Source organism: Apostichopus japonicus, chromosome 4, assembly GCF_037975245.1.
Source record: "Apostichopus japonicus isolate 1M-3 chromosome 4, ASM3797524v1, whole genome shotgun sequence".
NCBI classification, from domain to species: Eukaryota; Metazoa; Echinodermata; class Holothuroidea; order Aspidochirotida; family Stichopodidae; genus Apostichopus; species Apostichopus japonicus.
The window spans coordinates 6,742,707-6,767,364 of NC_092564.1; the positions used below are offsets into that span (position 1 = coordinate 6,742,707).

Here is a 24,658-nt window from a genome sequence, read left to right on the forward strand (position 1 = left end):
TATAGCAAAACATAAAGTTATCATCATTTACCTTACAGTTATTTAGTCTGGATATCTTTCCGTGTGTTTTATCTTCCTTCACACGTCGCCCCCTTTTTTTGGAGGGGGGGGGGGTGGGGGGCTTTTGTGTTTTCTTTCTTTGCCCTTTGCTCGACTGTAGTATTACGTTATATTAGTATGTTATACTAGTAGGGGGGTCAGGGGTGAGGTGGGGTTAGTGCCAGTAAAAGCAAAATTGTATCATTATTCTTCCTCGATTATGAATATATGTCAGTATGGTTATGGAGGAAAATAAACCGAGTTTATCTGGCTAACCTTACAGAACACAGAATACCAACAAAGTTAGCCTTCCGTATTTAAATGCAGTTTTGCTTTGCTTGTACAAAAATAAAACAAGAATTTACGAATTTTCTAGCTTTACCTTAAAGGTCGTCTGTAGCCTGTTCGTCCAAAGTTATATAATATAAAGTTGCACCACAAAATGTGTTTATCAAATACCTTCTGTTATCAAGTAACATTCATTTTTTTCCCCCAACCAATCCCCAGTTACATAGAAACACAAATTAGAACAACAGCAACAAAAAAACGACATGAAATACGAATTATAATAATACAAAAATCTTTTATTTAGTTTTGGTTGATAGATATGACATTGCTGACATTTTCAGCATTGTTCGAGTATTTTTTTTTAAGTCATTCTCTTTAAGTTATTTTGAAACAGCAATTTATTACTTTACCTAAAAGTTGACAGGTACATAAAAGTTAAGTGGACAAAACAGTTGTAAAAACAAACTTGACTTGATGTAACAAGTACGGTTTAAGTGTCTTTGTTTTGTCCAGATCACCCTCTCCCCCCGCAAAAAAAAAAGAAAAAAAGGGATGACCGAAACCAAGTTTAATATGGAAACAGAAAACGAAAGTCCGCCAATTTTGTTAAAATTTGAAACGGTGGCTATAGCTATATCAATATATACAAAATATTTAACTATTACATATTTTACATTGAAAAGCTCTATTTATACAAAAAAAAATGAAACGATAAGTGTGTATCTCCCGGTTCTCGTCGCGAGAGAACTTCAACGTAAAGTAACCTCTGTAATGCTTCTATTAAGCTTGTTATTTAACGTTAAGTTTGTCACAAATGGTGATTCCGTGTTCCCCTTTTCGACGAGAGATAAAGACCCTGTTACTTATATCGATATATACTAGTTTTGGCCTCACATATGCCCCCTTTGCCCAATAGCCTAACCAGTCACAATTTCTCATACAGCCTGTTCCATTTTCTCATTCCCAAGTCACGCTAATATCCCCTCCACCACCAGGCGGATCCAGGGTTTAATAATGGAAGGATGGTCGCTGAAGCGGACTTCCATATAGAGATCTGGGGCACCCCCCTCCCCCGTTAAAGAATATATGGATCAATTTAAGGCGAAATGTGGAAATTAAATTGAGTGTTTTCTGTGAGGTAGTACATCCCCCTCTAGATCACGCTCCTGTGCTCATAACCCGAACATTCGAGGCTACATAACAAAATCCGACCTTAACCTCAATCAAACTATATTATAAGCAAACACGTATAGCATCATGTACTAAGAAATTAGGCTTCAAACGCAAGGAACTATGTAAGCTTTAAAGCTATAAGTAAATCCAAACAATAATAAAAACAATAATAACATAATATGTATCTTATTGCCTTATACCTGGACAGTTATAATACCCAAATATGGCATTCTATACTTGTTTTATTTACCAATACAGATGTTTTGACGAGAATGAAACAGACCATGTGACACGGTACAGACATTAGATGGCTAAGCTGCAAGTAAATGGAAGAGGAATCCAGTTGAGAGAAGGAAGATAGTTCGACCGGGGAGATAACTGGCTTGAGTGACGGCTGCGATACGGGACACGAGGCGCTCAAATGATGAGTGATCCTCTAGTTGGGATGAGAGAAACAAACATTACTCCACAATGAATCATTGTTAGGCTAACTATTTCAATCATTATCTCTTTTATCATATATTTTCTTATGTTGTTGTTATATATAATTTACATGCTTTATTTTTCGGTCTTCTTCCATGAATAAAGGACTTTGTTCTGTTCCAATCGGCAAACTCAAAGACATTTTGTAAAAACGATTAAAAATGATAAGAACTTTTTTTTTACCGTCTCAACTCTTCTTTTTTTTCCCCAGTTAGTCGGTGAAATAAAAGATACTGAATCAACCTTCAGAAAGTTATAAAGAGGATATAAGGTACATGGAATACCTATTTGATTTTCAAGGATAAGGCTGGTCTGTGTTGAAACCGACAATGGACGGTGTAATTAGGGTTTACGATGGCCTTCTTAATTCGTCAGGGTCGAAAAAGTTTTTGTCTGAAAATGTTAAGGTTTTTGCTCTACATGTAATGACTCCCATCAGATATGTTTTGGTTACTTGGGAATAACTGCAGTGGATAAAGAGATAATAATTCATAACTAAATCAGGCTGGTTCGTCTGTAGTTCGCCTCTACATTTACGGACGTTATACATACTATGTACAATGTCACCCTTGGTGAGCAGAGAGAGAAAGTTAAAATCAGCCACGCTGGAGTAGGTCTGTAAATTGGTTTACTGGATCAGAAGGCAGAGATGCAGATAGTAGCAAAGTATTGAGGGAGATGGGAGGGACAGATGGGAGGGAGAGAGATGGAGAGGACTGGGAGGGGAGGGGAGGGAAGGGGGTGGGGGAGGGAGGGAAGGGGGTGTTACAACAGCAATGTTCACAGCCAAGCTATATCCATGCCATGAGTACAGTACAAGTACAGTACAATACATGTTTCAATTGGGTACGCTTTTCATTTGGTGGAGTGATTATTAAATATCATCAGCTACCCCTCCCCCCTAACCCTCCCCTCTCTCTCTCCATAGACCCACCTTTCATTTTCCAGCTGTCAGTTAATCCCTCTGAAAATTTGACCAGATTATTTCCGGTCTGATTTTCAATAAGAGTGTCAACCTTTGTCATGTTCACAGGTTTTTTCTTTTCTTCTACAACAGATTATCTTTCAAGATACACCGCTCCTCGTTTCAATCCAACCCCAACCCCCACCCCAACCCCCACCCCTCCGACTTCCTCTCCCTACTCCCTCTCACTCCCGCGCTATCATTTTCTTTCCCGGAAAATTACAGTGATGTCATTTGCTGCTAAACAGATGAAGTCATCCAGATGTCTATATATGCAACTCAACGTATTCGTACAGCATTCAACCACATAGATTTACTTTATTTATGACTTGCCTTAACAGTCCAAAACAGCGTGCATTGTCATTGCAAACACCATAGCAACTATATCGTGTAGTATTCAACCACCATACTAATATGAAGCCTCTCCATTACATTGAATCGTATGTGCATGCCGAATCACAAAATTTCAGTATTTGAGTGTTTTTCAGTATAAGCAGTATGATATACATTATTTTATATTAGATCACATGTTAGAACTGTTCGTGCCATTAGTATGACATGAAAGTACATTACAAAGCGGAAATGCCGTTCAAAAAAATGCCACACCTGGTTGTACGTTATTCAATAACGAACTCAAGAAAGGTTAACGATAACATAATGACGTAAATAGCGTTATGCAGATGAAACAATTAAACCTCTTTCTGAGTCTGGTTTATGAATTCCGATCCCTCTCCAACCTTCTTACGATGAGAATTTGCTGCTGTTCTTTAACGAATACCCCCCACAAAAAAAAAAAAGTCTACCGCAAACCACGGCAACAAAGGAGTGGGAACAGTCAAGGGGGTGGGGTGGCGGGATATACGTAGAATATACGTTCGGATATATATTAAGGTCTCTTAGGGACAGACAAAATTCGCCCTAAAGATACTTTGGCAAAGTCTCATGGAATTACAATGAACTCATGGAATGGTGCAACTAATGATATCGCAGGTGACACTATTTCTTTGCTTGCCCCCAAATACACCTATTCCAACCCCCTCTTCTCCTTCCCAACAAGCAAACATGATAGAAACAAGAAAATGTTAACATACTTTGGAAAACTTTAGCATTCAAATGTCCTGAAAACCCCAAGATGTGTTTTCGTTTTGTTTTGAAATGATCCTTATTAATGTCTGAGAAAAAGGTGTTGACACTTACAACCTGCAGAACAGAACGTCAAAGACTAAACTTTCGGAACAGAGCAGAGGGTGATTGCTAAAAAGGTTATCTGCCTTTGAATTTCATAGGTGGGGGGGTAGGTGATCGACCGGGCGGGGGGGTGTCAGGAAGGAGTTGTATTGTTACTTATTTCTTCTGTAATGAGTGCTGGTACCTAATCCGAATCCGCTGTATAAGCACAGAACCTCACACTTAACAGGCAAACTATTTCTTGCATTGACAAAATATGAGAACAATATTCTTCAATAGGTATTTTTTATAGTCGATTTTTAATGAAAAGCTTTCATGCTAAAACTGTAACTAAAACAAAGCAAAAAATGCTGACAAAATTATCAAATTCAAGATGTACTTAACAACATGATTGCTTGTAAATTCTATCTTTTAGTAAAGGAAATTCAACAAGATAGTCCAGAGGTAAATTTGTTTGTAACTGGTGAAGAGGAAAAATGTTCTAGGCATTTTAGTGAAATTTGCAAACAATTCCTCTTAAAGCGTTATCGAGGTCTTAATAATTGACATTATCACAGATTGTACCAGAGTGAATTTGAAGCAAACAGCTGTGATGTCATAATTGCAAACTGGCAGAAAATGCTTCCATTTTATCCTTTAATTTTCACATTATTGTGTAGACCTTTGATTTGATAGGGTTCCAACCTTACCTAAGGGGATGTGAAGTTTAGCAATACAGAAATTGCTGTAATGTGTAAGTATTGAGAAAATAGGATAAACATTTTAAAGAAAAAATAACGAAATTTGTCAGTGTGCTTCTAAGACATCACACTTGTTTGCTTCAAGTTCACGTTTGGAGGAAAACCTATGCACGCTTCAAATTAACATATCAGCAGAAAATGAAAATTTTACCAGAATGAAACTTTGTAATCAATTTATACGAACGAAAACAACAATTTGACTTTTGCACTATTCATCCAGAGTAAATTCTATAATTGTATAGAAATTACTTAATTTTTCTTAAAATATTATTCTTACTGAAGAGCTTTGTTAACATTTGGATTACAAAGCGAAAACTATTATTTAAGGGTATCAGAAATAACCCAAACATGCCGAACAAAATGCCCTCCATAATAGTCACTCGTGGCCAACTTTAAAAAAAAATGTTTTCTGAAAAAGCAAATTTTTTAATCAAATTTAGAAAGTACTAATTTTCAATATACTAAAATGTTAAGCCATGACCTGTAAGAACAAGATCAGAAAGTTTCTACAAAAACAATTGCGACTGTAGCGATATATATTAGGAAATGGAACATTACAATTTCATTTTTAATTTTTGATTTGAATTGAAAAATAAATGAAATAAATAACCAACTAGAAGCACCGTAGTACAATATAGTTTTGAGAGTGACTCCTACATGAAAATATTAAAATAATACCATGAGAGATACAGGATAAGAAAAAAAAACTACAAAAAGCGCATTTTTGCCTACAATAGGAAGCGAAAACGTGACGTAAAGAGTCAAAAATATCAACTCGCTAACGTACATTTAGAACTCCATGTTACTGTTTCGTTTCAACACTGAAGAAGTGGAAATGAATAAAGGTTGCCAGGTGTAATAATCAATTGTATAAAAAAAATGGTTATAGTGATAAAAACGAATTATACGAGGTGTAAATTGACCACTAATGCACGTAAAATGTTTTGGTCATTGACCATAAACCATCGAAAACGTATAAAAAGTGAATTATTGCGGATGTAAAGTGGAAAGATAAAACATAAGTGATTTGTCGTTACAATTTAAAAAAATAAAATAATATCTTATAAAAATGATATTGTCTAATAATTGTCGTTTTTATGTCTTTACATTTTTTTTAACTCTGACCTGCTTTTAAATGAAAAAAAAATAGTATTAAAATTTAAAACAAAATGAAAGGTAGAATGGAAGAAATATTAAAGCTAAACGGTCGATACTTTGTGATTTGAATGTCGATTTCTTTTTTTGTGCTTTTTTTTAGAGTTTTATTGTTGTATAAAAAGAACATTGAACTTTTTGTAAGTCCGTCGTATGGTCAACCACAGTTATTCTTTCTTGGAAATCTTTTATACGTAGATAATTATTGAATGACACGCCAGTCAACCAAATGTCTCAGGTAATGGGCACTTTCAAGGTTAACGTAAACTTCAGCTGTGGTTATATAAACTTTGAAGAAAAGATATTAAAAATGTGAGATGAACCATTTGCTTAAATTTGATAATTAAGTTTTGCCTACTATAGTAAATGCAGATAATGTTATGGAAACGCTTTAGAGAAACATATACGGTGAGATATGATGTGCTAACAAGGAAATCACCATTAATTGAGTGTAAATGAATATTCATGAAGCTCCATTTCATATCGTGTGTCATGTACAGTAGCTGGAAGGCCGGAAGTGATGTCATTTCTTTCCCGTTGCACTATAGGAAAAGGAAAAGAGACGATCCTCAATCACTTCCCAGTGTATTAAATTTACTGATTCTATTCAGAGTTTATATGTCCTATACGTCAGTATATAATTTAATTTATTACGTATTGCACATGTTTTTGTGACATGAGAGATATTCAATAAAAGAATCTAAGAAAACCAATCGTGACGATATCGTTGCAAAAATCAAGCCAATTATTGTCAGCCCGCGAGTCCATACATGAAGGTCTTGATCACATGTTCATGACCAAATATAGGTAATAATATCAAATATATGTATGTATATATATATATATATATATATATATATATATATATACATATATATATAAAAATAAATATATATATATATATATATATTTATATATATATATATATATATATATATATATATATATATATATATATATATATATATATATATAATTGAAAACGTAATGAGAAGGAAAATCCAGAACAGTGAAAAAACTTCCAGCCTCCACCGGGATTCGAATCCGGGCCTCCCGCTTTGCACGCGGACACCTTAACCAACTAGGCCATGGACGCTGATTGTATGTCCAGAGGTTCGAACCGGTAAGGAAGGTCGTAATTTCACTGTACATGTTGCATGTGATCATTTATAGCGTTACCCAACACATATTCTGGAAAACATTCTGCCCGTGATAAAAAAGTCACTTCGAAAAGAACCTGAACACTTACACCAAACATGACGTTATCGCTATTAAACTTATCTTGTTCTCAGAGCCAGTTCCATTACAAAACGAATGTGCTCATGTAATCGTTACTGATGAATCATAGATGTTTGGTTTTCAAGATGGCGTGGTTGAAACCTCTAACGTCAAGATAGAGTCTGGGAATCAAAAATCAAAACAAAATAAAATTCACTCTCAAGTCCACTCAGGGACGGATCCAAGATTTTACAAAAGAGGAAGTGGCTTGATGTTGACTATTGTGTATTGGTATGTGCCCCCCCCCCCTCCCCCGACCTCCCCAATAAAAGGTAAGATTTGCTACATGAAATGGTGCATGCTGATGCATAATTATAGGCTATAAATGAGGTCTTTTATTAGGCCTACATGCATAATTGTGTAAATAAGTATTTTCATTTTCTTTACGTTGGCCTGAAAAGGGACGGGATGTACACCGCCCTCAGCCCAACACCCCATCTCCGTCGATCCGCGCCTGTCCCTCACCTTACATTGTGACTGTGACGCTGTAACTATGACGGTATTAGTTCAAGTTAAGAAATTCCAAGTCCATTCGCAAAGAAATAGATTCTACGCAAGGTGGCACACATAATGATATGCATTTAACTTAACACCGAATATTTGTTAAGGCGTTAGCATTATCTGATGATCTGTGGTACAGAGTTACACTACTTTGCAGCTACAACCCTGAAAATGAGATGGCCGTAATTCTTTGTCCGACTTACAGGTAGGCTACATCAAGCAAGAATTTGTTGGAGGATCTAAGATTGAGTATAGGGAGATGCTTCTCGAATCATAGATACTTTGTAGCCAAATGATGAAATGTGTACAAACTCCCCATTATGAGAGCTGCACTTACTTGAGTGGTTGCCATATACTCCACTGTACAGACCGACGTAAAGGGAGGTTATTTCCCGCGTCTAACATCGCTGAATAAACCGCGGGAAAACATGAACCGTTATTTAGTCAAATCCTGAAACAAAGCATTACAGATTATGCCCACTTTCAGTTTGAGGGTGAATGAACAAGTTAGTTATCGTGTAATTATAATATTGAAATATTTATTATAATATTATTATTTTAATGTTTCTTTCCTCGTTTCATATTATCCAATCTTACTTTTTTTTAAACATTTATTCAATATTGTTTGGAATCCATGTACTTAATAAAATAAAAAAGAGTAAAAAATTCAGCTAGTATGTATGTACATCACATATATCGTTAGACGCATTTAAGTAGGATAACATGAAAGAAAAATATTAAAACAATTGTTTTACAAATATTAACCTACATAAGTAAAAGAATAACAGAAAAATGACTGAGAAATTTTAGCCAATTGAAGAGAAAAAGCAAAGAAATTTATGGCTATAGAGACGGGATTCGAACCAGATTCGAACGGGATTGCAGACGCCGGGATTGTAACCCATGAGTCCATTAGTTCGAATCCAGTTCTAGCAATAAATTTCTTTGCTTTGCTTGCCAAAAATGTTATAAAAAAAGGAGTAATTTATGTTGGGTTTAATTAAGTTGCAGTAGTACAGAAATATAAGTATCATACTATAGATAACGCTACATCGATAAACTGTGAAGGAATAGTACCAGGCACCATTCAGTAACCTATAGTAATACAAATATGTAAGTATAATGTTATATAAAAAATATGTATAATATATTATATATAGAAATATATATATAAATCAATTTAAAACTCCCATTAAGTTACATAGTAATACCAAATCAACAGTATCAGGTTCCAGTATAATGCATATCGAAACATATAGAGAATTAAGTTCGAGTTTGAGACTCCATTAACAAATAATATCAGGCCTCCTCATTCAAGATGAGCAACGGATGAGCGCCCGCAATATAGTTCTTAATTACGGCGTGAACTTGGCATGGATCAATTACAACGCAGAGGTGAGGCAGCAGCAACATGTAAAGACTGCTTTATATGTTGGTGTTGTTCGTATCCTGGTTGAGTTTGCTTTGGTAAAGCATTCTTTCTTATACAGCTGGCTTCTGAGTAGTTTACCTCCACTCTCGTCAGGCTTGGCATTTTTGTAAACTTGTTTTAAAATTTAAACAATTTTTGATAAATCTTTGGTACTATACCGATACTAAATTTATATTACTACAAAAAAAGTCGATAAGCTTCACACGTCTTACTAGTCAGTCTTAACATTTCAATAATTTCAAACTGGTTGCTACAAATGCTTTTTGATAATATATACGATATGAAAAAGTGTTTATGCGCCGAACCTTATAGAAAAGTGAGGAACAAATGATTACGCACTATTCAATAATGTTAACTCTGGGAAAGGGCTTAGAAGGTTCTCGAAATCTAATCACTTGCAATATTGTTTTATTTAATGCTCGACAAGTTTGGTAAAATCGGCGAACAAATTCAAAATGGTGTTTAAGTTCACACGTCAGTTTGACATGACCATTAGCAATTTGTTTAGACTATAGTAGATTACATTAATTTAGCTTCAATGACAGTACACACATATCAAAATCAAACAAAACTGTTAACAATCTGCTTATCCACTGCTTATCCTGCTAGGATCGAAACGTCAGGCCCTCTTACTTTTACATACTACACACATATTGCAGAGCAGTTTAATTACTAACTTAATGTGGAATTCCCCCGGACAAGTCCTATTAGATTTCCCACAAGTGACTTTAAATTTTACTGGTTTTGTGTAAAGGGTGTTATGGAAATGCTTCACAATATATGTGCCTTTTTACGCGATGGACTTCGATTTTCCCATTGTAATATTCTGATGATGTTTTTCTCTCATAATGACAAGAAATGTTGTTGACTTCAGTACAATCTTGTTCCAGCTTGGTTCGTCTACTCAAGTGAAGTAAGGCCTAGAGGGATTAGATCCCTAAGGCAATGTGAGGGGTGGAATTAGGGAATACCAAATGTAGATGTGGATTCCTGGTCAGCAAAAATTACCGTGACACATCCACCATCTAAAAACTTAAATAGTTGAAAATCACGAACCCATTGGTTCGTAGAATACAATAAACAAAAATAAGATATCGGTATACCAAAGATACACAAAATCACGTTAATATAGAATGGACAATTAACTTAACATACAAGGCATCAATGAGATATATATATATATATATATATATATATATATATATATATATATATATATATATATATATATTATATATATATATATATACATAAACATACATACACACACATATACATATATATATATTAATATATATATATATATATATATATATATATATAGAAATAGATAGATGTAGATAGATATAAATATATACATAACCTTATAAACGTGTATTTCGTAAACAAGCTTTTTAACTTTATTGGTCAAGTATCCAAAGTAGTTTATAACAATTAGAGATTTTAACAATCAAAAATGATAATTAGTTATGTCGTTGCCATACACAATTCAGTCACGTAAACGGTGTAATCTTTGCTTTTTATGATCATTTGCTACGGCCATGGTATCTGCCGTGGAGTATATTTGGTTCTAGAGAGAGTAGCCAAGTGAAGGTTATGAATCAAGGAGAGTAACTACTTCCATAAAAGTCACTCACAGACATTTACAACGATAGGACACGACATTTGTTTAGTTGTTTCACACTGCACGCTGCTATATACGAGTATATGCCCTTTGGAGTACACATGGACATATACTACATGATACAATACCATTGTCACAGCCGATTCTCATAGCTTTATCAGCTAAGACTGGTAGAGGTGAGAGTATACCCGTTAATCAGTTAAAAACTGATGTGTCTTATACATTCTTAACATGTGTTACATTTATGACCAGTTGCTACTGAGAAAGGACTTGCAAACAGAAAATACTAAACACACAATCCTATGCAAAATGATTGACTGGACTAACTATAGACTAATCTTAATGTTTCGCGTACAAATTCGTCCACATTTAACCAGAAAGTGGATGACACTTTACTGCAAAACGGTTAATATCTGCAATTTGAACCATCTTTTCAAGGTAATGTTATTACAGTCAAACACAGGGACAGTTGCTTAGACACCTAACCAGTCATTAGTTGAAACAGCCTTTGAGTAATGAATTCGTCTGTTAGTAAATTTTCCACAGTAGCATCTGCTGACAGGTCTAACATGTGTTACGGTGTTATAACATACTTCACTTTATACTGATTAACGGTTGTCTCATATTCACAGTACAAACTGATCAAGCCACGTACATTGGGTGCAGTTGTTGAAAATCTACAGTTAAGACAGAAAGACTTTGCAGTATACCCGTGGCATCAGCTGAATTCATTGTTATTATCATATTATTAATATATAAATAATAAGTTATTATAAATCATAAATTATTAGGATTCTAGCTTGTTTGCCAAACATATTATTCACCAAAAGTTGACGTTTTTGTGATCAAGCAACTATATATAATGTTACATCATTTGTAAACTGACATTACCCAAAAAATCATTGAATTCTGTTTGGTCGAACTCATTTGTTGTCTTGGATGGAGTTTGTCATTCTGATCTCGCTATGCAGTATTTTGATTTAGTTCTGTACGTTTAAGGCTATTCTCCCAAATGTACAAAAATGTTGTTTCCAACAAATTTAACGTTAAATATTTGATTGTATTGATTCGATAAACCTTTGAATTTAAAATACAACCTTCACAGCCCGGTTAAATATTTCCGTTAACGGTGAAGTCTACTGCTACATTATCATGATTGATTGTACTCAAACATTGCAGCTTTAATAAACTAGGTATAGAAAATATCGTCATGTTTAAAAATGATGACGTCACATTAAAGGAAGATATTCCGGTATGCTAACTTGTCAACATTATGCACAGTATTTTTTGGTTTATTCAAGGATAAAATTATCCAGTCTTATCTTTCACTTATTGTCTTTTCTTTATATTTAAGATAAGAACCCTTAAAAACATCTGTTTACGCTTCATGTTTGAAATCCAATAACCGTTAATTGCTTCTCATAAAGATACTCACAAGATAAAACTATAGTATAACATGCCGTGCGAATTTGTGAATGTTTTCCATAACCCGGATAACATCAGTCGTTTATTTCTCTCAGTGACGTCGAGGGCAGCCACGTGGGACACAGGGGAACACTAATGTCACTGTGCCACCGCTTTCATGGCTTCCGTTTTCCCTATGTATATTATGACACTGAGAAAACATAGTCTGCATCCTATATTTAACCGGACCCCTATTTGACCGCTGTCCCTGGGGCTAAACCCACCCCACCCCCTCTCTTTAATCAATGCCTTTAAACTAACCGTTTTTGTCTGGATGACATTCTGGTATGAAAAGGTAAATATTGTGATTCAATAAAGATGAAACGTCACAATATCAAACAGGTCCTGTGCATAGAAACGACAATTTCAGACGAAACAATTATGAAATTTCAGACACTGTACTATTGGTCAAAACGGCTGGATATTAAAATCAGCGCAAAGTCAATAAATTTGATCTATGAGGAAGTGTCGTGGGGCAAAGAATGTTGATATCAACAATTTTTGTTTACTTCCATGAAAATATTTGAGAGGAATTTGGAAATTTTTCTAAATACTGGACGATTCTGAATAGGTCAGCGCATTTCTGATAATAGATGATTGCAGCTTTTGAAAGAAAAATAAATACAATTTGGATAAATTATAGATTATTGATCTTTGCTGTTAAAATAAATGTTTCCTTTATACATCGCAGATTCTAATATATTGTAATTTGGCTGGACAATCATGTTTAGCTCAATATGTCAATTTAAGCACATGGTTAAATTGAGCTGATTAATATTAAGTAAATAAATTGTTAAAGGAAAAGTATTTTATATATTTTTAAGAATCGCAAATAACAAACGCAGGAATTATTTTATGAAGGAGCGTGTGATGATAAATTTCTCCGTTTATCTTTTATATTTGTCTTATATAAGCAAGAAACACTTTTGTTTTGATACATATATTTGCATTGATAGATTAAAGAAAGCAATTATTCTTTTGTTTTTTGGCGAGTTCAATTCCTTTCACTGGTATATTTTATGTTCCTACTAAATTCTGTTTGTCGTGTGAAGAAGTAATATATATATATATATATATATATATATATATATATATATATATATATATCCTTACAAAATATTATTAACGAAGGGGTTATTACCTACAAACAAAAGTAATTTACCACGCTTGCGCGTAGCATACATTTTATTTCGCGAAATCACACACAGTATACCGGACGAATATTTACGTCTGTCGGCTACATACATGTTTGATGCTTCGTACCTCAAAATTTGGACCGTGACGGCATACTTAAAATGATACCATTGAAAAGTACATGTTAGGTAGCCTAGTTTCTGAGATTTGTTTAAGTTTTTATCATTGCAAAGCATGAATTTGAAATTATACATATTCCTATTTTGTTTTGGGTTTTTTTTTTGACGTGATTTCAAGTCAAATTAATCGTTCAACTACTGCATGTAGCGAAAGAAACCAATGATGAAGTAACAAAAACACAAAAAAAATTAATTGAAAACAAGCCTAAACGGCTGGTTCTTCCAAACTCAAAAGATTGGAAAGAATAAACTGTCGCTTGAATATATATATTGTTAGTATGAAATGAAATAGCATACAATATCATTGATATTTCCTTCAGTTACTGTTTTAAACTTTTATCTTTATTCCCTTTTTTTACAAAATTCAAAACTAATCTCAGTTTGCAAGAAAATATATAAATATATTTATGGCTATATTTATCACATTTTACACGCCTTATAGCTCTACAACCAAGTTTGGAGGAGGAGGTGAATGTTTCGGTTGATGGAGAAACGGAGGGCGGATGGAACGGTTAGGGAGGCGGAAGAGCAAATTTCGTATATTGAATTTACAGTGTATGTATTTCTCGATATTTACAATTGCAACTACAAAACGTTGTATGTGATAACAGGTCAGAAGTCAGTAAACAATGTCTTCTCCTTATGGCATTTCTTTATTATTTTGTTATTACTATTTTATAAATGCAGTTTTCAAAGTTCGTGAAAGGGTAGGGAAATGGAAGATATCATCAAAGTGAGTATTTTCCCCTCTCCCTGCCCTCCCATACCTCATTACCATCATTTGTGACATTCTATTCTAAAATAATTAATGAAATAGTCGAACACTTTGAAAATGTCTGTGCGTCGGATGTTTTTGTTTCTTTTAGTTGAAGAATCGTGAGAGTAAGTCTATAACTAACTTTTATTTCATGAAAATACGCGAAGGGAATTCAGTTTGATCCTTTAAAATATAATGTTGACTATAATTCCAATGGCGTCGAAATCTAGTGCGGGCTCGGGAACAATTATTTCACCGAGCCCCTTTTCATAAATGTTCATATCCCATTAGTATATCATGATAATCAGAATACGTTATTTTTCATCGCATATTGCCCCGGTCCCTCCAAATTGACCCGCACCTCTGACCCCCCCCCCTCCACCGTCAGGCCAGCATTTTTCGCTAGAGTTGGAAACATTGTCAAGTATTAATGACTATAGAAAAAACATTGGCAATGTAGCAATGAAGTATTTAAGGTGTATTTTAATTATGAAACCAACAGTACAATATTTCCTAGTAAATAAACGGATTATTTTTTATAAACTTGGTTAAATGTTACTTACAGTAAATTCTTTTACGACACAAGGAAAATATTTATTAATTTTATTAAGCTTACGTAAGATTATTTTGAAATACCTTGGTCATTTACTAATAATTCGTTTTCACTTTTGATTCTTCGAGGACGTTTGGGAACACGTGTAAAGATGCACAACGCAGCATAATCCAAATATTGCACAACATAGAATATGGCAAGGACAACATCACCATATCATAACAGAACATAGTACAACGCAGCACAGTAAATGACAAACACAACACTGCACAACATCATTGCACCATAGCACATCACATCACAGTACAGCACGACATTTCATCATAGCATACCACAACGCATCACGATACAGTATCAGGAAAACTCAACACCGTACAACCTCATCACAGTATCACAAAGCATCACTGTATCATAGCACATTGCAGGACACAACAAACAGTATAAACGGAAACGACACAACACAGTAATAGGCTAGTTGACCTCACTACAAACTTATCACAGCACATCACATCATGCACTGCACGTTAAAGCACACTAAAAAAAACCACAGCACCACGGCGAGAAAGATCATCACAAAATCCTTGCAAGGTATCACATCACCACAAATCAGATTGCAGCACAACAAAGCAATCGGGATCACGCAATGAAGCACGTTGCGCGCTGCGTAACAACATCGCACACCACAATTTGAATGAAGTACGTTGCGCGCTGCGTAACAACATCGCACATCACAACTTGAATGAAGCACGTTGCGCGCTGCGTAACAACATCGCACATCACAACGTGAACATGGCATATCAAAGCAAAGTATCTTACAGCAGAGAGTTATCAAACTGATCCCAAAATACCTCCACATAATATCACAGTACTCTCGTGTACATTCAAGTAACACCGGTCACAACAACATACAAATCAAAACACCACCCCTACTACAAATCACATGACGCTACGACACAACACAATATACATAAGAAAGCTGTTGAATTCATTATGTAAAATTCCCCAACTACACCTGTCTAACCTACCAACTATTACAACGTTAGCACCCCTTGGAATAAATTTATTGATATAGTCTCTTTCAACGAGTCGTTTCATTCTTTCGTTCAACTTTCCGTGAATTGTTACGAGCAATAACAAACCGATATATTTCAAGAACGTCCAAAGAGAAAAAAAACAAGAAAAAGAAAAGAAGTTTAGAAACATTAATTTCTCTTTATATGACAACTCTATGCTAAACATTAATGTTCTTTTACAACAATCACAAGCACATGAAATATGGTTCGTGTCTAATTGTGTGAAGTCGACGACAAATCTAGTTAATTCAAGTTAATACATCGATACGTGACCCACGAATTTAACATAAAAAAAAAATACTTTTGATGGAGCATTACCTCCTCAACACCTTTAGATTATCTCACTGTGGGTCCCAGTGACCACCCCTGCGAATAGAGACAGCCAAACGACTCACAACTCTTGAGTTATGGCACCGTAAAATTTTCCTCAAGTCCAAACAATAAATGCATAACTTTTATTTTATGTGATTTTACTACCTCTTGGTCGTGACTCTGATGCTGTATCAGGAATAAAACAAAACTTGTTTCTACCTCTCAAGAAAGAAAAAAAAACGAACGCGAAAAAAAGGTTACAGCACAATCGAAATGAATATATATTCGGTAAGATTTTATCCCACATATCGCTGTTACTCTGATGGCGGGAATTGCTATAGCAACGACTGTGACTCAATTAATGTATAATATTTCGCGTAACATAATCAATAACAACCACCATATGTAAACAAATACAGTTAACAACCTAACATATGATAACTATCAGTGATCCAACAAACATGTTATAATTGTTATAGATATAATGATATTAATTCACTGGTTACAAATGCTTTGAATATATTCATCAACTTGCTCTCACTCAAAGATACGCGTGCAGTTAATAAGTGTGTACATTTTGGATGGGGTGTATGGCATTGGTTTTATAACATACGCCTTATCCCAAGACAAATTTTGAGATATTCATTTTATTCTTCTTCTTTTCCACACAGAACACAAAGCATGTTTTGTCCTTGTAAGGAGGGTGATTAACATCGTCAACAACAACAACAATAAACATAAAAACAAAAGCAATACAATGAAAGCTCTTACATAACAATGACAATTAGTAATGTTCTAGGGTTGTGAGATGCTGATTACAAAAAGACGATAGGTGACACTATTCATATTTCATAAGTGATTTATGCAAATTTACAAACTCACTGGCAAGAAGACATTTATACAGAATATCAGTTTAACATTTGTAACTTGGTCGTATTCGTCTCATAACATATTTCTTATCCCGAGACAAACTCTGAGCGATTTATTTCAGTTTTTTTCACCCAAAAGTGACTCCAAAACAACATTTTCCCAGCAGATTAACATATATTCCATGTTTATTTGTTTTTATTATTGTCTGAAAATTACTAGGTTACTTATGTACCATCTGTACAAAAGGAATGGCTGTGTTTGAGGGTTAGGGAGGGTAGGCTAGTGAAATGATAGTTTGACAAACACATTAATTCCGAAACGCGTAATGGCTCTTAACATCGAAAATATGCAATTATTCACATAATATACTAAGACGGTTAGACGACAGTAAACATCTTCAGATTAGACATCACAAAATAGGTTTCTAAAAATTAATCAACAAGTACATAATAACATTAGGTTAAACTTGCAATTTAAACGATGCACTTACTCGCAGACTGTATAAGAAAAATATTTTGAAAAATGTCAGATTATGCAGAAAGAGAGGTGTATAATTTCCCCAAATGTCGTAGTTTTTATTGACTTCAGTTTAGGTCAAAAGGGAACTTTATTGGCACTCTCATAGAATGGATTTGGTAAATAATGCCAGCAATGATTTACAAGCTACTAAAGTGTACACTAATGATATAGAGAATAATTAAACGGAAAACTAGATTATAATTTCTTGGATTCCAGTCATTCTGTTTAGGAATCCCGATTTAGATCCTTTATGAGTAGAATTCCACGAAAATGACAGTAATTCCTCACTCTTACGACATACAATTAAGGGTACCATCTATATACCCTTCGAGATGAAATGCTAAAAGGGGCTCAGTTAGCAAATAACAGAATCTTTAATAGTTGGACATAACCGTCTAATATTTTGTTCTTTTCTAAAAAATTCAAAATACACTTTTTTTGTACGATTATTTACTTTTTTAGGGACTTCTTATGTATTACATTTATTTACAAAAAACTATGCTGCACGTTTATTGAGAAAATTACTCACTTTTACTGGTACAGGATAATTTAAAATCGGTATGTAGGTTTAAAGACATATTTGTTTTTATTAATATTACCATTTTTACTCACATTATGAATAAGCAAACAAAAAGAACTATAACATTGGCCGTACTTTCTCGTAAAAACGTTCAGTTCTTTTTTCTTTTTAAATATATAATCACGCAAAACTACTGAATGAAGTACATAATATAAACTAATACCCAAAGGAAAGACAGAATTTAGATAAATTTCCATAAAATTCTCGTAAACGAAAGAACTCAATTATGAACGATGCCTTGATTCCATCATACATATATAATTTAACCAGATCTAAACTTCAGTAAGAAAACCTCACTATATATTTAAGGAAAATAAACCGGTTACTGTGTTCAAATAGAAAGCAATGCTCAAAATAAAAAATAAATTAAAAAAAATTTTTTTTTTAAATAGAATTTTGAGTGCAAAATATATAAAACCTATGTTTCTAAATTAATAAATCTATCTTCGCTCATGTTGAAGTTACAGTTATGGGACGTCACGGGGACAAAGAAATATGGAATATATTATACAAAGTTTTAAAATTAGTCCTTGCAGGTGGTTTAACTTACAAATATTGACTGGAGTTAAAATGTAGAAAAAACAAGGAAAATCGAACATAAAGGTTGACCAAATTTGATCAGACAATGTATTGAGTTTCCGTCTTTTTTACTAAGTTTGAAATCATGTTTGACTTTATTCTATTCATAAACGAAAATATATATAAATAATATTTTATTTCTGCATTTCAGGCAATCCTCAAATAATAAAAATCCTGCCATCACTAGTTTTTGAAAGATATTTTTTTATATCAAGTAATCATCGACCTCCCTCCTGAAATCGTATTTTTATGGTATGAACATATTTTTATTTTTGTTATATGAACAGTTTTTGTCGCTTTAAATTCTTATTAACATGAATATATTTCCAGGTAAACAGTAGGATTATCAAATTTGATGTTATTAAGCTTATAATAATTACTAAACGCGATGATAACTTTACCATTTTCATATGTATTTTAAATATATTTCAATTTTTGCATTTTTGCGGGAGGGGTGGGGTAGTGAAGTTTGATACTGATGAATTAAACATAACATTGAATCAATGAATATAGAGAATAACCAAAGTATATGCAAGAAAATAAACAAATAAAAATATCCACAAATGAGTCCTTTTATTATTTTATATTTGCTTTTATTTTGGTTATAGGTATTAAATTCCCTAAAAAGAATCCCCCGATTCCATTTAACCTAGCTGGCAAAGTGAAAACATGTTAAGCTTATCTAGAAAGCTCCCTACCGCAACCAGAACCATTCAATTGCTCGTAAAGCCTGAAGGAGCATCATTTCGGCTGACTTTATAAACAAACTATAAGAAGAAAGACCCTGTCTTTTCTCTGTTATCGATCTTATCTATATATACTTCAAATATGTATTTCAAAAAGATGACGTGCCCACAAACATGGAGCTAAAATAACAAAGTATACCCGATTTAGTGCATTTAAGAAACAAACTTGAATGTTCGCTTATTACCGTATAGAAAATGTGGTATCACTTTGATGAAAACCATATAAGTAATATTCATACATAATTGGATATCAATTAGTCTACTTAAGTGTAATTTTATTTGAAGTTTGATTGTAGGTGACCATAATTCGTCCGTCTAGCATATTTTGGAACAATACACTAGTGCATATACACTATATGTAGTTGTAAAGGCCCACCTAACTAGTGACATTTTTTCTTCATTTTTGTCACATTATAAAGTCACTTCTTTCTTATAAACTCAAACGCATCACCCCAATACCACTCCCTCCTCCCCATCCACACACTAACCATTCAAACAGCTTGCACTCAATGTGCTGTGACAATATTTCTGGCCCCCAAGGGAGGGTAGGCTTGCTAAAAAATACATTCCTAACGATCGTATACCGCCGAACAAATCTGTAACCTAGTCACCGTAATGGTTACCGAATTGTGATGAAACGCTTACGCTTTTAGTACTGTTTTTTCCACTTCCTTATACCACGATCCATTACTTACAATAAATGATGAGGGATTTTCGTGAAGGATTTTCGTGGAACCACTACCATAGAACATAATAAAAGTACAAATACCATACAGTAAAAACTGACTTTTTTTCAGGTAGTAAACATCTCACAATTTATTTCGACGCTTTGTTCATCAATTTTTTTTTTATGATGCAATCATGTGGAAACCACATGTCAGTAATTACTTTTAAAAATAGAGCAATAATTTTTAAGGTAAAGAGGGGAGAGAGGTCATTTTTTTTCCCCTAAGCAAATTATATTGGAAGCCGTAAAGCATTTTGTAAACTTAAATAATGTTACTTATCTCAACTAGAAATACATTGTGCAAAAACGTTTCGATAGGTACGGGATACGGATAGGAAATTCTTTTTTACAACGTCGAGACAATTTGCGACGGGATTTTTTTATTTGTAGAGTTGTGATATTGTAACAGGCTGAAGAGGGAGAATAATTCTTGTTTAGATAGCTGATCTCTTATAGTGTAAAAAAGTATACAGGTAGATGAGTAATAGCGGCTATAAAATATCATTAATGGATTCTTTTAATGTCTTCCATTTCTTCGAAAATGAGGTCATTGTTGCTTAATATTTTTTGGCTTTATCTTTTTGATTCATAAAGTTAGTCATAAATAATATTTTCAAAATGTTCTTAATAGGTAGAATTTTATTAATATTATTTAAATATCAATCATTTGTCTCTTTGCCTCTGTGAACTAAGGAGTGAATACTTATAGTGTATGCGTTATTTCTGTAAAGTGTGAATTTTCGAATGGGAAACATATCGGTAAGTTACATACTTACTACAAACTTTTTCGTAATAAAACTTAAAAATTGTATTAAAAAAGTAAAATAAAAAAATATTTCTACCGAGAAGTCTGGTCTAAATTTTCGTGAATAAAAGAGTTGCATTATGTATTTGTTTGGAAAAAAAAATTAAATCAAGTTTGAAATCTGTCAGTTCAATATTATTTTAATACCATCATGATGATTTTTGCTTCAAGCTATTCACATGGGTTTAAGGTGGTGAAAAATTAAGATAATATTATATTACTTATTTTCGTTGCAGTATTTTAGTTTTAATTGAGTTTTAAGAGTTTACATTTCTAGTCACCAAACTAATACTTTGGTTTTACTGTAAATTAAAAAAAACTTTGCCAGTTCTAACCTTTGATTGCTTGAACTTTCGAGAGAGAGAGATAGTGACGTCATAAAATATTCAGTCAAAACAAGACTGTTTCATATTTTCTTTTTCAGTTTGGGCATTTGTTTTCCTATCTTAACAGATACTAAATCTGTTGTTGTTTCAATATTCCTTTGATTAATTGTGTTATTAATTTTTGGCCAGTTTCGGTAGTGCATTGGAGGAATAAGTAAATAAGTGTGAAGAAAAATAAGTTAACAAATATTTCCAAAAAATACAATATATGAATACATTCTTACTTTTTCCGATAGTTTGCATGAAGTAGATAAAATAACCATCTTAATAATGAAATAATATATTTATATATCTTTGTTATTTTTTGGAGGAAGGAGGGGCTTAGACCTTTCCGTTTTTCTTTTCCTTTTCTTATTGTGATTCTAAATGAGACATATGATCTTATATTACGCACTAGGTTAGGCAAAGGCCTTGAAAATCTTTCACGAAAATGTCTGCTACTTAAAGGGGTGACGAAATCATGTTAGCTCAGTGGTTAACGCCGGTGCCTTTCAATCATAAGGTCCCGAGTTTGAGTCACTACAAGATTAATGTATGTCGTCCAGTTACAGAGTTGTTGACAATCGACAACTCATAATCATGGACGTTAAATATGAATGTAAGAGACTGACTTCGGTCAGCTTGCGGCTTTGATAAGCCAATAAGGCTTCTTCGCGAGTTTCTGCTTGCAGGAGGATCTAAAATACAAACATACAAATAATATTGCTGTTGACGAATCTCAATCACGAATGCCGCAGTACGCTTGCTTTTTTTTCATGGATGTTTCTTTATGTAACGCAGATATGTTTCTTTGAGGTCATAGTTGACACTGTTAGTAAAACAAAGAATGCGGTTGACATACTTTTCAGTTTGCAATGTCACATCGATGCACATGCACAGTAGAAAAATTCACAGAGTAAACAATAACAATACACATAAAAAAATGTAAACAATTTGTAGCCCAAAAAATATTTACATTTATCATAACAATTGTATGTCGTCAAATTCCAATTTACCAGAATAATATTGTATTAATTATTATTTGTTTCATGTTTGAAGATGAATTTAGAGATATCTTAAGACAATTTTAGAGCTATTTTTTTTTGTGTAAATTTTATACGCATGCCTAGTTACAGCGCTTTTTTCTTTGGATGCGTACATGATGAAGCCAGAATCGCGCAAGTCGTTGCTTTAACGTTACTCTGTTGCAATATGTGTAGTTGTTGTTGTAGTAATCCAAATTTGAAACCATTAACTGAACCATTTGTTTTTATTTATTTATTTATTTTGAACTCCATTGTGAGCCCTTCGAGAAGTTTTGCATATTATCTAGGTCTTTTCTGAAATTGGTTAGATTGTTATATTCTACGTCGCAAAATCAGTCTTTGGTTTGAAATGAGTGTGAGTCTCACTATAAGGTAGCCATTTGGTAATATCAACTTATCAAAGTAATTCTCAAATAAAGTTACGATGGATCAAACTTAATAATTCCTTGTAGATGATATGATACAAATATTATTATTATTATTATAGTTGTTGTTGTCGATGATGTTGAAGATGATAATCATCAAACTAACGCTAATTAGCGAGTTATTGGTGATAAAATTCGTCTTTTTCATCAATTTGATTTCCCCATGGCTTTTTCCTGTTCCTTTCTATCATATGCAATAAAGCAAATCAATTTTGTTTTTCATTTTATTAATTTCTGGTATGTCTGTTTACTATTTATTATTATGTTATATTATATTATTGATTATTTATAAAGAGAATAATATATATTTTCCTCATCTTTTAATATTTGTTTTGAAACAGTCTAGTGGTGAAAACTTTTTTTTTTATCAAATGGTAAACCTTTCCACTGGTGACTTCCTGTATATGACAGATGGGTTAATTTAATAAAATGCCTCGTAACTAATATCACGTGATTGAAGACATAACAACATATATATTTTACTTCCTGTTCTACAGTGTTATCATTCTATTCGAAATAAATGCTAGAAAAAAAACGCATATTGGACATAAAATTTCTGACTTATTTACCGATAAAGAAAGCTCACTGACCGACCATCATGTCCAGTTTCAATCTTTGATAGCTTGTGTGAAATAATATTGATCTCCATTTATTAAAATGTTTCTTAGTCGTTCCCGACCGCCAGAATATCAAAACAAACAAGTTGTGATGGCAACATAGGTGATCACAATAAAGTTTGAGAATTTCTCTGTTTGTTTTTTTAGTTTGAACGCATCGGTTTATTTGTGTTTATCTGTTTGTCTGTTTGTTCGACTATGTATACGATTGTTGTTTTCAGTTGGTAGTATGTTCCTAGACTCTCTCGTCGTTATACAACTGTAAACATATGTGTTTATTCACTAATATGTAACATTGTCTATACATTAAAGTATACTTTAGTTACACGATGTAGTACAATTCCTTGTCAGTGACCACTTTTCAAAGGGTTTCATATAACTGGTTTCGTTGGCTCTTATTGTCAATGTTTTTGTCTGACATTCTACCGAGTAAACATATCATATTTACATTATATATATTACATATCATACTTAGTTACTTACACCAATTGATATCAAAATGTCAGAGGTTTCCTTTCTTTATTTATGTATTTTTTATCATGCTCATATAAATGTAATCACATGTATAAATAAACCGGCACCTTCTGTTTACTAGACAGATTTTCCCAGTTTGCTTTATATTTACTTAATTCTATGAAATTAAGTAATTCTTCTTTTTTCTCACTTGATTTTTTCTTACTTTTGACTTTTTGTTTCTGATTTTGTTAATGATCATTGAGATACGTAAAATTAGACATTTTTCTATCATCAAATGCTTATTATTTTAAGTGTGTTGGAGAAGTTTGCAACTGATATATAGATTTATATCAAACAACAAAACGAACAGAGGTATAATGTGACATGAAAAAATGAATGTGTCCCTCCAAGCTAACTTTATATCCATTTTTCATATTGTTCTACACATGACAATGGTATTGTTCTACCATGACACTTGGAGAAGAGGGGTAACAGAGGGGAGGGGGTGGGGAAACATCTTTCTCTTTTGTGTTCACCCTACTCATTAACCTGTCTGTATTCTGTATATGCATGTTTTTGTCCCTTC

The 24,658-nt window shown here is 33.3% G+C and overlaps 1 long non-coding RNA gene and 1 other non-coding gene across 2 annotated transcripts in view; both read right to left on the minus strand.

The window, feature by feature from the left end:
* Window positions 1-6,435: 6,435 nt before the first annotated feature.
* LOC139966296 (uncharacterized) overlaps window positions 6,436-24,658 on the minus strand; it is a 37,791-nt gene continuing 19,568 nt past the window's right edge. The window contains exons 3-5 of the long non-coding RNA XR_011792536.1: window positions 8,147-8,260; window positions 7,280-7,430; window positions 6,436-6,572 (exon numbers count right to left, since the gene is read on the minus strand). This is a non-coding gene — a long non-coding RNA (uncharacterized lncRNA). The remainder of the gene's footprint in view (window positions 6,573-7,279; window positions 7,431-8,146; window positions 8,261-24,658) is intronic.
* On the minus strand, window positions 7,054-7,126 carry Trnac-gca (transfer RNA cysteine (anticodon GCA)). Its single transcript has one exon. It is a non-coding gene; the product is annotated as a tRNA-Cys (tRNA).